This window comes from Takifugu flavidus, chromosome 6, assembly GCF_003711565.1.
Source record: "Takifugu flavidus isolate HTHZ2018 chromosome 6, ASM371156v2, whole genome shotgun sequence".
NCBI lineage: Eukaryota > Metazoa > Chordata > Actinopteri > Tetraodontiformes > Tetraodontidae > Takifugu > Takifugu flavidus.
In genome coordinates this window covers 3,815,930-3,826,780 of record NC_079525.1, presented here as the reverse complement: position 1 = coordinate 3,826,780, position 10,851 = coordinate 3,815,930, and the positions used below count along the sequence as shown (strand labels likewise).

Here is a 10,851-nt window from a genome sequence, read left to right as displayed (position 1 = left end):
ATGTTTCTACTATTAATTACACAATTACCAGTTGTTGCATATCTTGGGACATCACAGTGTACTTGTGGCTGCTGATACGCAAACATTTATAAACCAATAATGATTATCTTTTATACATGATTCATTAGTATGTCCTTAGGAAGGGCTGTTTTCCTTTTTTTAAACTGACTGACTTCTTTCTATATATTTTTTGTTTTAATTGATATTAAGAATAGGTAATGTTTTTTAAATTTACACGATGCGCGCATGGCTGTTCCTGTTACCTGGACTCAGAAGGTCAGAGTTGGGGTGGTTAAGTGATTGTAACTCAGCGTGTAGTACCCGACATGGCCATTAGGTGTCTCTGTAAACCACATAAATCCCTGTGCGCGCTGGTCTCGCCTGCAGCGCGCCACCGTTCTAACAGCAAACACAATCATCTTCATCTCTTACTCCTCTATTACAGAACCAGAGGCCAGAAAGAAGATGATTTCACTTTTTATGCGCGTTGCTCGACATTCTGTTCTATTTGTTCACCTGAATAAGGCCCTTGATAAATCATGTTTAGATCCTTCCAAATGTTATTGGATGTATAGATTATGCAGATCTGTATTCATTAATTAAACATGCAGGATAATTTTAAGCTTCTGAATATTTTTGCACTTTTTATGAAGAGGAGGGTGCTAAGAAATAGCAGGTTTCTTAAACAGATTAAATTTGCAAACGTCACAGACGGGCTGAGAAATGCTAAAGCGGGTTAGAGTGTACATCCATAACACAAATATCCCTCCATCATTTCATCTGATGACAGCAGAGATTATACTGTAAACCTAACCGTGCCACAAATCTCATGTGTCAGCAATAACACCCGATTTGCCTGTCAGTTAATGGCCCCCAGAGTTAAAGCCTCCATCAGGCCCACCTCATTACAATTTACTGTTCCCAGCAATGAGCGGCAAAGCAATAGCCAAGTGGACATTTTTATGTCAACAGCTTCATGCTTTTACTGATGTTCTGGCCGATAATTGCTTTTAGCCTCTAAAGGCGGCGAAACCCAACAATAACTGCAACCTGATGGCTCTTCCCCTCGCTGTCTCTTGGCTCGTTTGATGGATTTTTTAATTTCTTCGGTCAGTTATTGTCCGATGGGCGTGTTCATTACGTCCAGGTTTGCATAACGGCTCTTTCTTTCATCTCCTGCTATGTGTTGTGATTTCTCCACTCCCACTCTTCACTCCACAAAGAGCCATGTTTTACTAAGACGCGTGAATGCATCTTGCTACTCCCACAGGCAACCGGGACGCACGGCCTATAAATAAACATGCACAAATTAGATAACAAGGTAGCCACAACAAGGCCTTTGTATGTCTTTGATTGCAAACCGGTATACTACAGAGGATTGTAATAGGTTGTCCTTTCTGCCTGTTGTTGATATACCATCTGGCCCGTGGAGTAGCTACATCCCTTTAGGCCTGCAAATAATGACTTTCCTTATCCTTGCGTCTAACCTGTGCATGGCACGTTGCGCTTTAGGGGGATATGTGACACTTTGCGTCCCTCCCCTTTGCTTTCCTCATCTTAACTACACTTCTGCAGTTGATGTTTTTGACTGTGCAGAGAGGGAGGCAGACCTCTACTGGCAGGATAAAAGGATGGGGTAGGACCCCTCCGTCGATCTGCCCTCCAGGAGGTGGGAGGAATGAGGGATGAGAAGGATGGAGGGCCTGGCAGGGTGCTGAGATGTAAGATGCGTTTAGGTACGGCTTTGGTTGGTGTGAAATCTGTTGACTTTCTCCCTCTCTATCTCTTTTCTATCCTCTTTTGCTCCCACTGGGAACCAAAGACATGCAAATATTGGCCCGGGACCATCGGAACCACCAGTGAATGTATATTTAAAATGTCAGCAGCAAGAGAGATAAGACTGGTGGTGCTGTCTTGATTTCATGTTTCTTTCACAAATCCGTTCCTTCGGATGGTGCCAGCACCCTGGTTTTGTTTGCATTGCGCGGCCGCGACTCACGTTTTGAGGAATTTGCTGAAACATCTGCGCAGTCATCAGAATGAAAAGGCGGGGTGGCGTGGCGAGCGCTGTACTCAGATGCGTTACTCTGATCCAGGCGCCCCTGGGGGGGGCTGCAGGGCCTGGGTCAGCCATATGGTGGCAGAATCCCCCGGAGGAGCTGGATCGGCTTCAGAATGTCCTCGCCGAGGCGCGGGCTACACCACTTAGCAGGTAAATAAGAGGGACGGTGGCAGGAACCGCAGCAGCACTTTTCTTAACCCGGGGGCAGAGAGATGGAAATGGTTTATTCCATTCGATCTGCAGCGCTGAGGGGGAATTCCATTCACGGCCTCAGAACCTCAAACTTCAAATAATCAAGTTTATGTCTGGCAGCAGTTCGGCGTTGGCTTCTAAAAATGGTTTTAGGAGCTTTCTTTGCATAATAACTCAGCAGGCCTCTCTGGAAGGTTCCAGAAGAAAGAAGATGGCATCTGGCGTCACTGGACCCAAAATATCTACTGTCAGGGCAAATCCCAGTTCTAAACTGCGGGTTGGAAACTGGTTTATGTGTCCAGGGCAACGGTAGACCCTCAGGACCTGTACGTGCAGGAGAAATGCTCCATTTGTCTGCTGGCAGCCTCCCCGCTCAGAGAAGACCGTTGCAGCTTCAAACCGACCCGGGCTTCCTTTCCGCCTGCCGCCGTTCCCGAAATGTATTCGTTCAGCAGCCGGACTGAACAGACAGGTCAATAAAGTGGAGTTTTGTTCTGTTTGGGGGAAATAACAGCCTTTTCTCAGGGGCTCCATATGAAATAGATGTAAATTGATTTGTACGTGCTGTAATCTGCGGGGCGAAATGTGTTGCATTGGGGCTCAAAATGTGCTGAGCGGCCGTTTTTCCCCCACAAATCTGCTTTCCTGACCCGACTCTGAGGCTCGGTGGGATTCTGAGCGCAAAGGAAAAGCACAAACCGACAAGGAAACCTACGAAACAATGAACATCAAAGAAATGAACAATTTTATTAAACACTTCTGGTTTTAAGTGGCCATTAAATAAACAATTTTCATTCTTTCTTATGTGTCATTCAAGACAATATCATACATGAAGAAGAGAAAAAAATCCTCATCTTTAACGTGTTTTATAACGTAGCAGAATTTTACCCCCAGCCTCCAAAAGGAGACAATCCTGTCCTCTAGGAGAGCCATTGTCTTAAAGTTCTTGCTCCAGTTTGCGAGCCGAAGCGTGCCAGTTTTCATTTCCTTTGGCATGTGTGATGTGCGAGGGAGCCCACACCGCTGATCAGAGATGCTAACACCATTTTTGTCTTAGCGCCTGTTGGTCTTCATCTCTAATAGAGCCCGTCTTCCCTTTTGTATTTATAATGCACGATCTCCTCGCCGTGGTTACAGGTGCCACAGAGCGACTCCCCATCAGTCTCTCCTTGTTGATGCTCGCACCGACATAATTGTTTTGCCTTTCTAAGTGTATATTCTGAAGAGTCCGTGATCCACATCAGCTAATTATGGATTCTCTCAGGAGCCTGGCCTCACCCTGCCTTACCTGCTCCCTAATTAATTAGCTATGTTTATCCTAGTCATTATAACCTTGACAGCTCGTTACCTTCATCCCAGGAAGGGGTTCTTTCATGGCATATTACCAGGCTGGCGGTGTGACATGTCTCTGACTTGCCTGTGGTCTCTCGTGCCGGGGACAAAAGCCCAGATGACTGCGGCTGAGATGTGTCTTGAAGATATGAAATATTTAAATGAGATGCTAAGAGAGTGGGACTCTGTGACGCCGGGCGTCTGATGTTAATGTTCTCATTAGAATATAAAAGAATTGTTGCCATTTTATCTGGATCAGAAGGGAAAAAAATGGAGAACAAGAGATGTAAGTTCTGCCGGCGTGAGTGACAAGACAATAGCAAAGTTTTAGAGTCAGCGCCTTTGTCAAACGGGCGGTTAACAGTGTCTCTGGAAGAAGGGATTACGGGTTAAATTCAGGGCCTGTAGCAGTAAATGAATGATATTTATGCATTTCAGTGTTAAAGGATGACTCAGTTCCTGTTCTGATCATTTTTATCAACCCTGCCATTTATTAAAGATTTTTTTACATTTTTGGCATAAAATGCCAAAAAATCGTCGATATAATGAGAATTTCTGTCCCCTGACAGACTCAGTAGAGCCTCTAAGACTACTGAAAAGGCCGGCTTGGGTATTTAGATACAGGTGCAATTCTTGTGATCTGCAATCCCAACACTGGTTAGCAACAGATCTTCTACACCGACCCTTCAGGAGAGCAAAAATCGCTGATGTTGACGGAGAGTTTTCCCTAATTGGGACCACTGCCTTGAAACTTCAATAAACACACGTGTGAATGTAAATTCTCCATCGCAGTCACATTTTATGGTTCAGGTGTCACGGGCAGCGCCGACTTTCCCTTCAGAAGTTTGTTCCAACCTTCACGTGCCTAGAAGAAATAAAAAAAACAACATTACGCTTAAAATATTAAACCACTCGAGCCGTCCAGAGAAAGCAATTATAGATTACTCAGACAAATAGGTCTATCCAGGTGGGGTTTCTGATTTCTTTGAGCCCATCGGAACGTCCTTCAGTGAGTCGGAGAAAATAATTCATGCTCGGAGACTTCTGGTGCGCCAACAGGTCTTTGTTAGCGCTGCTTAGGCACCATCGCTGCTTCTCGTCAACCTGTATTGGGAAAGGCTAATTGAGGATGTATAATTCAAAAACGAACGCGCTACAGAATTAATATATTCAGGTTAATTATGCCAATCTGATGTACGTCTCGTTGCCAAAATTATTTTTATTTTTGGCCTTGATCTCTGTGGATCAGTCTCATTATCAGGTTTAAGTTATAGCTTAACATCTCACAACCACTGGCGCAAAACCACTAATTTGTGTTCCAAGGATTGATGCCTTTTGGTTTAATAAAATATATCTGAGAGGTGGGAGAGAGAATGAATCTTTTTAAACCGGCAATTAGAGGGGAAATTTATTTATTCATGTTTATGTTGGGGGGGGTTAGCACTCTTAAAACAGCCACTCCACAGAGGTGAGGAATCAGAGGGCGTTGACGGAAGAGTTAATGTTATCTCTAATGAGAGGGCCCCCCGCCCCCCAACCTTCAAGTTGCAGAACCGGCCCGCAGGTCCCGCTCAGAGCCCAACAACTTGTTCGGGGGAAGCAGAGTGGCTTTATTGTATATCCTCCCCACCTTCCCCGTTTTGGCAGCTGGGAGATGCCTAAGGCTCATCCTGCAGCTAGCATCTCAGTTGTTTTGAGAGCAGAGCTGCTGGAGAAATCGTGGCTCGGATTTTTGCAATTTTCACCCAATTGCGATGCCGGCGACGCGGTTTACACAACCAAATGTGTCTTTGTGCTCCTGATGGACAGCAGGAACGATAAACTGAAGAACCCGCCCTGGAAAACGAAGAACTATCGCTTCTTCTCCACTGGCCCGCAGCAGCTAATGATGATTAACGCCAGCGACGTCTAGCCGTTGCCTTCAGAGGCCCACAGTAACTTCTGTAAATTACATTAACATTTCACAACATAGGTTAGTTTTTGTGTCTGGTGCCCTCGTCTCATTAGAGGGGCCCAATTATTATTCCTTTTTCGCTCTGTTACTACTGGGCACAAATTCTCACCCCTGACACGGTGAAAATAATTAGCTACTCCCAATAATGCAGCAGTATGTCTGAAGCAAAGTCAGGTCTCAGGGTTGTGTGTGTGTGTGTATGTGTTGCTCTTTTTTATGCACGATGGTGAATTACCTGAAGAGCACCTGGAGCAATCTATGAACCTAATTAACTTCCCGCGAAAATCAAATCATCGCGTCAGGCAAATCTGCGAGAAATAAAACCGAACGTTCACCTTCTTTGTCCCGTTCTTGCGGTGATGGTTTTGTCCAAACGCCTCCTTTCCGAGGCGTGTTGTGAGACGGGAAATAATGGACGAAAATGGGAGGAACTATTTGCTCCGTCGAGTAATCAATGTCCAATTTGGGCTGATTTGAATGTGCTCAATCACGCCGCTAATGTCGACAGCTTGCGTTACCATCGCTTTCATGGGGGTGGGGGGGTGTTACTGTAAATAGCCGTGGTTTGGACCCATTTTCATCAAATATTTACGCTGCAGGAATAAAGAGATCACATCAAAAAAGGACTGAACAGAATTACTCCTAACGTGCCGGGACTTCACTGCCAGTTCTTTTCGCCCAAGTTGCTTTTGTCTTGGGGCGTCCGCGAGGGGCGCAGGAGGAATCGGGCACGGCGCAAAACTTTTCCCCAACCCCTTCGCTTTTTGGGGTTATTTGCTTGGATGAACTCATCAATCCTTCACTCTCATGCCGTAAAAGGGCCCTTGTCTGAATGGACGTATAGTACAAAAGCAAGTGATGCAAAAAGGTGAAATCGGGGTACGTCTCCCCGGCTCGATTGCTGCCTGCCTTTCCTCCTCACTCTTCATCAGTGCTGCCCGCCTCGCCTCGCCTCTGTCTGCCTGCGTGTTTGCCTTTTTAGATGTGATGTGAGCGTGGTATTCTCTCAGACCCAGGCAGCTACTTTGTGCTCGCGCGCTGATGGTATTCCGTTGCCGCATCCCCCAAGTTATATTAAATTTGCAGCCGGCCCTCTTTAAGTCCTTTTCATGAGATGTATGTTTTAAAGAGCATGTCAATTCTTAAAGATGCCCCTGGCTTTTATCAGTCATTTTTGAGAGAGCTTTCAATGAGGAGCGAGGCGAGGGCTCAATGTGGCGGTGGCCCATTTTGCTTGCATAAACTGCATATGAAATCTTAAACTCAGATCTTAAAGGCTGATAAGATCTGACTTGGAGCCGTTTCAACCGTGCCGGCGTTTCAATATTAATGAATTTAACTTAACATCGTTTTAACAATGATTCAATGTTTGCTCTTTCTGGTTTAAAGCGCTTTTTCTTGTTTTTTCAAGCTGTAACTATGCATTCCTTTTCACGCCTAGCTTCAGCTGCCGGCTCTTCCTGCGGTTCTGATACTGGAAGTCGTGACTTTTTCCCATGAAGGCCCGCTCTCTCAGTCAGATCAGCTATGCTTTTTATTCCATTTTGCTGCGGATTCGCTAATAAAACCCCTTGCGAGTGTTTGTTTTTAGCGTTCCCTAACTTCTAGCGGTTCCCTTGACCTGGTCCCCAGCTGGGATCTGTAGGAAAAATGAACAAAGCAGTTATTTCTTATCAGGCCTTTGACCCCCTCCGCTAAGAAGGGTGAGTTTTCCACATGCTAAACGGGCGTGTTAATGGTCATAATAGGGGCGCGTGTGGTGGTGGTCCTGCTGAGGTGCTTCACAGATCACTGACCCACTCTGGAGAATCTGGTCTTCTGCAGCATTTATCCCCTGCAGAAGCTCTTCATCCCAGAAACACACACACACACACACGTACGTGCACACGCACTTGACAAAAATGACAGCATGTCTTCATCAAATCCGATAAGCCTGTGACAAATTAGGTCTTTTGATAGAAATGACTGAATAGTGACTCACCTGTGTGAGTTAATCGCACTTGATTTGAGCATTTTTGACGGACCTTAACTTTAACTTGCCCTACTTTTTCTGATTTAGCTTTCACGTGGTTTACCACATATTTTATAGGGAGCTGTGTGTTTCTGACCCCTTAAATGAGATTTTAAATATTTAAAAAATATACATATGCTGTTGCTCAGCACCACGTAGCACAAAAGATATTGATCTCCTTTCATTTAATGATGGCCGTCCTGAATTTTTCACATGAGATTGACCCACACTTGACTTATCACATTGATCCTCACGCATCCTGTAGTGAGCGGGCACACACAGGCCCAGGACGTCAATACAAAACAGGCTCCCCGTTGACTTTGCTGAGAACTGATCAGGCCTAAACTCTCCTATAGACCAATTAGCGGACTGAAAGCTGACACAGATCAATCTGATAAAAACCCGACAGAATCTGGCGATTCGATTTCAGCCTGAAAAAACAGGTACGAACAGCTGACTAAATAATAACTGAAGTTCTTTTGCAGAGGTGAGGAGCCCGACGTGTTTTCCTAAATAGTGCACGTTACTCCAAAAAAGAAACAAATGTTGAATTTGCGAATTAGGGGGCTGTCCGTGGGCATCATTGGAGATAAGTACACAACTTTTATCAACATAAGTCGCAAACACGCATATTAAAACAATAAAAATAGCGCATTCACATTTAAACCCATATGAGTTACCTACTTGCACATTTTCAGATCTATACCAGTATATGGTGGCTGATTTAAGGTTCAGGGATCGGATCGCCTCAGGCAAGTTATTCTAAGAGCCCCCTGATGTCAGTGGGACTGTCTGGCAGAATAAAAGGCAAGGCAATAAACTGGGGGAAAAAGTAGCACACGAGCATTGAAATCGGGGCCTCCCCGAGGCGATGGCCCAACTGGCCCGTGGTTAAATCCTCTACTGAAAGTGTAATAATCACACCAGAGCGCCACAGAGGGAAGGCAGGAGAAAGAGAGAGGGAGTGGGGGAAGACGTAGGGGCACCAAAACAAAAGCCACCCCTGTCTGTCCTCTTCTCTTTGTGCCTTCTAGCTGAAAGAAGAAAGGGGGGAAAAAGATCTTGGCGCTAAAAAGGGAATTACTGTGGCTGTGATGACAAATGATGGGGAAATGGATCAAGATCTGATACAGATCAGACAGGGTTTGTTGTAGCCGTGGAAGTCATTCTGATGTGTTTGCAGATAGAGGACTTGTCCTTTAATCTTATCCACAGGCTATCATAAGCTGCCGATAAATGGTTAATAAGACCGCGAGCCCGCAGCTGCGTGGCGACTTAGCGCGGATTTGCCCCAATCTACTGTCGCGTCATCCCTTCTTTTAAACGGAAGACAAAGAGGAAATAAAACATTTGTTTTTCGGGAGTAAAATGAAGCCGTTACACCCATTGGAGCGCCTCCTCGCAGCGGGAACTCGCGCTGTAAATCACATTTAGGACCGCTAACATGTTAGACGTGATATAGCTGCCAGAGCTGTAATTGCCTTCGCCGCTCGCGACGTCCACACGGGCTCCCATCTTGCATTTCGCCGGCCCACGTCGGCGGTGGGCGTGGGTTCGCCCAGAGCTGCGTCGGTCTGAGGAGCCGTGTGAACGAAGGGCACGTGGAGCAAATCCCGGGCGTCGGGCATTCTTCGAACGCAGCATTCGGGGGGAAAGCGTTCGGCGGCGCCCCCTTTTTGTTCTCGGCGGCGGTTCGCGGGAGGCCGCCAGTCGCGACAGGAAAGGTCAAACTAATTAGCGCTGCGTTTGAACTCGTCTTTGAAAAGTTCCTCATCCAGCGGAACCTTAACAGGGTTCGGATGAGGAAGCTGCGGCAGGAATACGCACGACCAGAGGAGGCTTTTATTTGCGAGGATTCACGTGCACAAAGGGCCTCTTTAACCACTAGAAAGGGAACATTTTGCGCGCCATTAAACCTGCACAATGCTGCAATTTTCTTTGTTTAGATATGGTAAATAAAGCATATCATTACGCTCCTCTGGCTGCTAAGTGGTATTTAAAAGTCCATAAATTCAATTAGACATTGTTTAATGCCGCCTCTAGATTATGTCGGCAAAGTGATGCACGTGATCCGGGGGAGGGCCCCGTCAGCCATTTTTAAGAATTATTACTCAGGATTTACATTTATATTGTCATTTTAATAGCGCGGCCCTCTTCAGCCACTCGGGTCCTCAGATGTTTTCCGGGGCCTGAGCTCATATTCCCTCCCTCAGGATCGCATCGCCGTTATGCGCGGGGAGGAGGAAACCGCCGCTCGCTCTCCGTCCGTCATTAGAGCGGCTCTGCTAGCTCCGCTGCTAATGTGCAGTTTAGCAGTCGCTGTGGAAAATGTTAAAGAGGTCCTGACAACTCCTGGGGGTTGGCTAAGTGTGGGCCAAGGGTTCTCTGTGCGCGTCTCCGCATTAGCGCTCGGAAGGGGTGGTGGTGGGGGGGTTGACGGGGGGGTAGTCCCAGCGGTTGTTTGCCTGTTTTCCATCAAGAGCCCTCATCTCCTTTATCCCCTTTGTGGCGGAGGCCCTCCTCGGGCAGTTCCCTCTGAGGGGGATCTAAAAAGAGCAGCTGCTGGGGAACGAGTGCCATTTCCTCCTGCTGTCACCAGCACACTGGCAACCCTTAGTCCTGCTGCCCCCCACCCACAACAACCCTCCTATTAATATGCATATGAACTTGTTTCTCTTAGTTCTGAACTCCAGTGACAAAGTGGGAAAGCATATGCCTGAAATATTCATGATGGCGCGCGGTAATTAAGCGGCGGAGAAGGGAGAGTCAGTAACCCTCTGCTGAAGCTTAAAATGCCCCCCCCCAGCACTGAAAAGCAGACTGCTCGCTTCATTCTGAGCAGTTCTTGGAAGGCTCTCCTCACCGTGTCACGCATGTTGTTTTGCAGAGTTAATGAGGCTTAAAAGGAGTGTAGTTTTTGTTTAGGGTGTTTAATCGGGTTAAATTCTGAGAGAGCGACACACAACTCCCAGTTTTTTTTTTAAATTATCAGTAGTTTTAATCAGACGTTTGTTCATTAATGAATTAAGACCAATACTCACATTAGTCTCATTATATTGTCACTTATATTCGAAGCAAGTTACATAAGGAAATAGATTTAAGAAGCCCTTCCGTAACAAGAATACCACAACTTCTTTTGATGTGTGTGTGCAACAGTTGAGTTTTGGAGATGTTACACACAGAAATAGTTGATATTTTGTCCCTCGTATCCTGCTGGACTCCTTCTCCTTCTTCTAGAGGCCTGGCAGAATGCAAAGCCCCAGCAGAAGAGTCAGAGGACAGAGCGTCTGTACAGTCACC

The 10,851-nt window shown here is 46.2% G+C and overlaps 1 long non-coding RNA gene across 1 annotated transcript; it reads right to left on the bottom strand.

Moving 5' to 3' along the window:
* Window positions 1–4,361: 4,361 nt before the first annotated feature.
* On the bottom strand, window positions 4,362–5,345 carry LOC130527775 (uncharacterized). The gene is made up of 2 exons (XR_008951116.1): window positions 4,532–5,345; window positions 4,362–4,451 (listed from the first exon to the last, which is right to left on the bottom strand). It is a non-coding gene; the product is annotated as an uncharacterized LOC130527775 (long non-coding RNA).
* Window positions 5,346–10,851: the final 5,506 nt, after the last annotated feature.